We start from the raw sequence: 7,135 nt of genomic DNA on the forward strand, positions 1-7,135 counted from the left end.
CCCCTGGGTATCCAAACTGGCAGGTTTCAAGTTCGACCAAAATGCACTTCGACTTTTACTCCGTGATACGCAAATCAGGTGAAGTGTGCCTATTTCGTATCGGCCTGAGTGCTATTGAATCAGCGAACATTAATTGCACACCAAAGGCCTTTTCTTGCCATTTGAAAGCCAACGATGTAGATAATATTTGTCAAACGTGCATTGTCCGTAGCCCTACTTACTAGACTGATCTAACATGTCATCGAAGAGGCGGTTGTTACACCCAGCTTAAAGTGGACATGACATCTTTCGTAGGGTGCGGGATTGAGATTGAAAGTCCAACTACTTTGGGGGTCAAACGCAAAAATACAATTTGTTTGCGTCCAAGATTTTCTTGATCAACAAGGGAAAAAAGTAATTACAAGCAATCCCGGATGTTAATACAGAAAAAGTTTGGCATCAAAGTGCTGAGCAAATATTTGGAGTTACTGCGAAAGCCACGTAGGGAAAGCCTACTTGGGAGCCTCGCCTTTTTATTGTAATGGGTGTCTTGAAGTTTGAAACAATACCTTTTTCCGGGGGGATAGGCCTGCGCCTGCGCATGTCTATCCCCTAATTTGTAGCTTTACACCAATGTCCACCATCACTGAGCTTACCTCGTCTGACATTTTATACAGAGAACATTTAAATGCTGAACTAAATGTTCACCCTTTCGCGTGAAAAAATAAAAGTTATATGCTTATAAATATCTGTATTCATAGTTTTATTTCCATTTCTGTGTTTTATAATTTTTTAATTTGACGTGGTTTCATACCCGTCAACAGTCACGGTGTTGGTGGTGTGATAAAATACATCCGGCGCCAACTCAATCGGCCCTCAAGACAAACAACTACGACACGGAACCCACTTCCGTGAAAGCCTACAGAGCAACGTGTTATAGTAACACACTCCGGCGAAATTCAACCAACGAAAACAGAAACACTGGGATGTTAAAGTTGGTAGAAGATCCTTCTCCCTCTCTCAGCTCAGATTTAGTCCATTTCGATGATTAAAGGGTCAGGAGTATTGTGAAACCAACATTACAATTTCCCAACTCAAATTTTGCACCATTGTATAATAATAGCCTTGGGATTCGCAGCAAATTTCGGGGAGGGCTTTGAAATTGAATACATTCATCAGTGACAACCAGGGGCGTCACGAGAAGGGGAAATGGATATCGTTGTATGTTTGAGAGCACATTGCATTGAGTGACACTTGTACACAAGTTATTTGGCATTCTTTGGCAAACGACTCTCATACAGAAACATTTCATTTGCAGCCGCGGCCGTGTCAGTCTGACAAAGCCACGCAGGCCTATAAATCGCCCTCTCAGGACAATCCTTCGACTGTATACAACAAAATAGTTTGAAGGTGGGCAGTCGGCATTAGGTATTGGAATTTTAAAACCTAGTTACCAAAGCAAAGTCAATGTTTAAAGAAGGAACTGATAAATGCACACTAAATCATTCGCTCGGACCGTCCCGAGCCTCCCCTGTCAAGTGGAAGTAGATATAATCCTCTTTCCGCACTCTGTCAGCGAGGTGGCGCGACGATCGAACTCCCACCGTCTAGCGATAAGCTGTCCTTCCATTCTCAATCTCTGACAACCACGGCACAAGTTCAGTAAGGGGTGATCCACTATTAAGTGCGCGTAATGCACACAACAAAAACGATTCTAGCACCCCCTCTCTTGCGCACGGACAACGAGTGGTTCTGACCGTGTCAAGACTCCTATGCTATTTTTACATTGTGGACAGCCCCATGGTCAGCTGGACGAGTCATCGACTTTGAAAATGCAAAACCTCAAAAACAATTCTTCGAAAATGACCAAAACATCGGTCTACCAATAGCCTTTTATAATGATGCCTTTTAGAACTTTGACACATTTATAAGATAATTAGTCGGTGTTGAACACCTATTTTAAAGGACCAAGAGAACTGTCGAGGTGACTACTATCTCTATGATTACGTAAGGCGGTAAACCACCTGAAGAAATTCCGAGAATTTGACCATAACATAGTGACCATGCCACTCCGTGCGCTTCCTCCTCAATTCTCCATGAAGCGTTGGAAAGGCCTGTGTACACTTGCACTACTTGTGCACACAGTTCAGACTATTTGAAGGGCAAACTTTTGAAATTTAAATACACAATGTAAACCACCTTTCCATAGCATTGATAAATTTGAATTCTTTCAAACATTACGAATAAATTGTTCAAATAAAGTTTCTCCCAAGCTGGACAACTTAACCTACCGAGTGTTAAGTATATTAATGAGGTCACTCCACACCATCCCATTAATAAGCGCATTTGGCAAGATTATACCTATGTGATAACCTTTGACAAGAACATTTAAGTTAGAGATTTATTCGATAATAAAAAAAAAAAGTTGTGGCTATTTGCTGCTTTGAACTATTTCCTTAAACAATACCCATACCGTTTCACTTATTTTAATAACAAACGTTCTACAATTGTTTGTATTTCAAAATTCTTCACGCCGCAATGTAGATTGTTCGCTTGGTTTGTTTTCCGAAACCCTTTCCCAACTATTCAATTCTATCCTATGGGGGAACTAGAAGCTTCCTAACATATTGGAACAATAACTCGGACCAGGCCAATGAAATCTTTGGACTCTCGCATGTATTAAATTAAGGGGATGGAAAAAAAATCAACTTGGCACACGACCCGGGCGCTGAAACTGTTTTCAATCTAAAGCGCGGATCCGGCGCCGTTTTAAAAAACTTCCGCTTGCTTCGGGCACAACCTCCCCGGCCGCCGCGCCACAGCACCGTCACCGACGCCGGGTCGTTTTTCCCCTTGGGGAGTCGATGATGATAATACATGTGTTAGGTCTCACCGCGAAAGTTCCGTGGGCGACTTGGGGTGGTGATGATTCAGAAACACCCTCAAGCACGGAGGTATCCTTGTTTGGATCAATTCTGAGTCTATTATCAGTACTTCGAGGATTTGTATTGTAGCATGCTGAAGTAGCTCCTATTATGAACCTAATCTGTGAAGGCGGCATCGTGTCTTGGAAAAGGTGATCAGAAAATGTTAAAGCAAGCCCGGCTCTTGTGGACTAAAACCTTTCACGAGAATGCAAGTCACCCCCAACAATTTTAGCTACGGAAAATGAAGCAGGGGCGGGTCCAGGATGCTGCATGGTTTATTCTTGTTTTACGCGCGTTTGTGTGTGTGTGGGGGGGTGAGTGTATTTGTCTTTGTTCGAAGATAATGCTTTTGTTTTGTCCTTAACCGAACATGCAACAACCCTACAGGAGGCGTGTCCAACCTCCCAAATCACCCCGTTTCCTGAAAGTTTCGTGCTACCCTTACTTAATACATCCATGCTTATTACAAGTAGGCCTACTCACATGATCTCAAGGAGGATACACCGATAAGTCTCGTGTGCACACGAAAAAAGAGAGAAAAAAAGATGCAGCCTTGAAGACAATTCCAGTGTTAAAGACGAACTCCTTCACCATGCAACCGTACTGTAAAGCCCGTACTTTGGACAGCGAGGATGGGAGTGTAGCATTTTGCACCAAATTAGGAAACCATTTCTAACATGCACTTTGAAAATAATGATTCATCTTATGTTACCGGACTCTTTTGAAAACACCAACGGAGCAATATTACAATGTGTCCATTTTTTTTTAGACTCAACCTCCCTGTCTTTCTCGAACAGTTTTATGACTTGGGTGGAGCATGGACGGCAACTCAGAGGTACACTTGAGGATGAGAAGGAGGTCAGCCAGTAACCGCTGCATAGGACGGCCTTGTACTCTTAACCATGTGCTCAATCAAACTTTATTTATCGGCGCAATGAGTTCGATGAGGTACAAGGAAGAAATAGCATGTGATCGCTCGCGTTTTAAAATTCTCCCCCCCCCCCGATTTCTTGTTGATTGGACAAGTTCGGTGTTCTGGAGAATGTCAAACAACTGTATCACTGTATCCGAAATGTCAGCTTAATGGTGGACTGACGTTTACTGATTTTTTTGTATTTTTTTTGGCCAAGAATGATGATTACATTATAACTACGGGCCTACACTAATTATGATGATTAAATCAGATCGATAGTTTTCCGACAGGACCAACTGGTTCGCATTCCTTCGGTGACCACTTTCGTCTACACGTCTCCGGACACCCCGACGACGAAATTAAGTCTGAACACACACGAATTCGATAAAAATAGGCAGACTGAGAAAGGCGTGGCTCGTTCCCCCACCAATATTTCGAGCCCTCCCCTTTTAGCCACTGGCGGCGACAGCGGGGGGGCACTTTTTGACGTAGGGGGCGTACCCCCACATTTTTTGCAGGTCCTATAATGGGGTGGGGCTTGATGGGTCGGCCTGTTAATGGCTGATGCCTAATGGTCTCACAACTGACCCCCTCCACTTTTAAACCTGTTCCGCCACCGTTGCCTTTGGCGTCAATTTGTACATTTTCCCCAATTTTGTCGGTTGGGGCGCGAGCCGGTTCATAATTTCCAAATCCCAAATATCACAAAACAAATTTTGGTTTCATGCATATTAACTGCAAGCATCCTTTAAACACCGAGTTGACATCCGTATTGAAAATGAACAGAGCTTGTATCTTTGTTTATTGTCACGAGAGTGGCATTTTTTAATTTTACTGCAGTCGCGCAATAACCTGGTATACAGAATGGCATACAAAAATGAATAAAAACGTGGACGCTGAAACACTTAAAACAAACCCACTCGCTGACAAAATAATGAAAATATATTGATAAATAGGTTTGGAGGTCGTCATTTTGCCAATCACTAAAATACATGTACATCTAAATGTATATAAAAAAGTACGTGCATATTTTTCGCGAATGCACGTGAGCCCCTTCGTGGCCTGATCAGTGCCGACTGTACTTGAAATAACAGTGACTTGGTAAGTCCTCTCCTATTAAATCAAGCAAACATGAAATATATGTCTTGACAGGGAGTGAAATTCCCTGCGGAAGGGTACAACAGGGGGTCTCTACCGACGCCGCACTGACAGACCACGAGCGTGCGTCCAAAGGGACAAAGAATCACGCACGCCCTCCAGCGGTAGACTGGTGTTAGGTGTGGGCTTTTGAGCAAAGGAGACCGCACTGGCCACATTGCATGTTTTTGTGGTGAAGGGTCGGTGTCGAAATAAACAAAGCCTTTAGGTATGAGTTACAACTTAAGTGTGGCACACTTTTGTGGGAAACATACCAAACGCTCTCAAAAAGATTGCTCTTGTTTATGAAGTCAGCGGCATTGCAACAACACAACACCGAAACACCCGAACGAGTCAACTACGGTGTTGAAACTGATATTTTCAAACACTAAATTCTAATTTCCAGTGCTTTCCAAACAGACATCCGATGACAGAAACATGTTCACTTCCAAATTACTCACACCGGGGTTGAATTGTAGATATTCACCGTAAACTATACCTTATGTTAGCGTGGGTCCAGACTGGGCAGGTGCATACATTCCCAATTATCATCTTTACATCTTGTAGCGCACCACGAGTTCCTTGGACCCACCTGCAGCCAGATGCAGTGGTGACAGCAAATTTTTGCGGGGGGATACTTCAACGACTTAGTTCTCAGAGTCAAACAAAATGTACACACAATACATGTAGTTGTAGAGTTGAACAACCCAGGGCCTGGAAGGCGAGAGAAAATGGGGGAGGGGTGTGTCAGACCCCTTACCCCCAAGCTGCCATTTCAAATACCAGGGAACCGGATGTATATGTGGACCAGAACAGCTAACCTTACTATTTCTTTAAAAACTATTATTAAACAAATTTTTAATCATTCTGTGTCCTGAATTCACAATCTGTGGAAATCCGGAGGTTTGCCTATGTCCGTCCGCACATCCTGTCTGTCAACATATCGTCGCGTAGCACACGCGTGGTGGCCCGACTATGGGCTGAACGATATCGGCGGATGTGCGGGCTGACCGCCTTCCGCGTGTTCTCCTAGTGGTAACCTGCGATTCGACTCGGAGGATGACGATACCGGCCAAAGTCGTGCTCGGCGGATCCCAGGGCCCACTTACATTCGGCTGCAAAATATTTTGTTTCCGTCCATTGTGGAATGTCCCCACCCTCTTGCGTGTTATGATTAATGTCGACACTGAAGTAAACAGATTCGTTTAATCAGGTAGTTTGCATGTACAGACGTTTGAAAACCACACAATTGTTGAGTTTTTGGGCATAAATCCTTTTTATACTATCATTCAAAATTAATCAAAACTCATCCCTATTTTCGAAGTAAACATCAGGTGAATGAATATGTCAAATTTAGCATGAAAATAGCTACCGTCGCCATGGCACATCGTTTATTATTTTTTTTACTACACTCTTAATTTTTGCACCAAAACGTTCATCCCAAGTGGGATGGAATAACTTGAATGCAATTTAGGTAGATCTACATGAATAAATCAATCTCTTATAAAAATAAGGGGTTGGCAAAAACGTATTGTGAACTACGCAAGTTGTTTTACAATTGCATGCAGCTAATATAAACGGGTGGAGAGTATTGTGGGAATAAAATACACGAGTCCAAAATGGCAATGAGCATAAATGCAGAACATTGGACATTAAAACTAAGCACGAGCCGACTCATGGAACTGGAGCGGCCAGAGCGAAAAACCCGACGCTTAGCCTACACACAGGAGATACTGATTCAACCCACGGAGTTGGTTGTTCTGCCGGTAAATCATAGGCCTTTGATTTAAAACCTTCCTTTAGAGCATAACGATGCAGTCAGTTTTACCATTTACCAATTAAAAATACCAAAATGGAAAATTGGAAGTGGAGGGCAAATGGCAGAGATAGAACTAGAAATTTCTGCGTTTGTATTTCTTGGCACGGGGTTCGTAGTTTGACACGCACAAGTGTTGCCACAATGTTCTAAGTGCGCAACACGTAGACGTGCTCTAACCGGAAAGGTAAATGTGTATGCACGTATCCATAGTGCTGGGGTAAACACACTTAACGCTGAACGTTGAGTGCAGTCACTGAACCATGTGAACAGCACTGGCGCTTACGATTCCGCAGAACATGCATAATTCAACGAAATGTAAGTGACTGACGTAAGTGATCTCTGATTTGCCAATAGTGCAAA

Source organism: Acanthaster planci, linkage group LG01, assembly GCF_054643075.1.
Source record: "Acanthaster planci isolate LZ-2023a linkage group LG01, COTS_SCS, whole genome shotgun sequence".
NCBI lineage: Eukaryota > Metazoa > Echinodermata > Asteroidea > Valvatida > Acanthasteridae > Acanthaster > Acanthaster planci.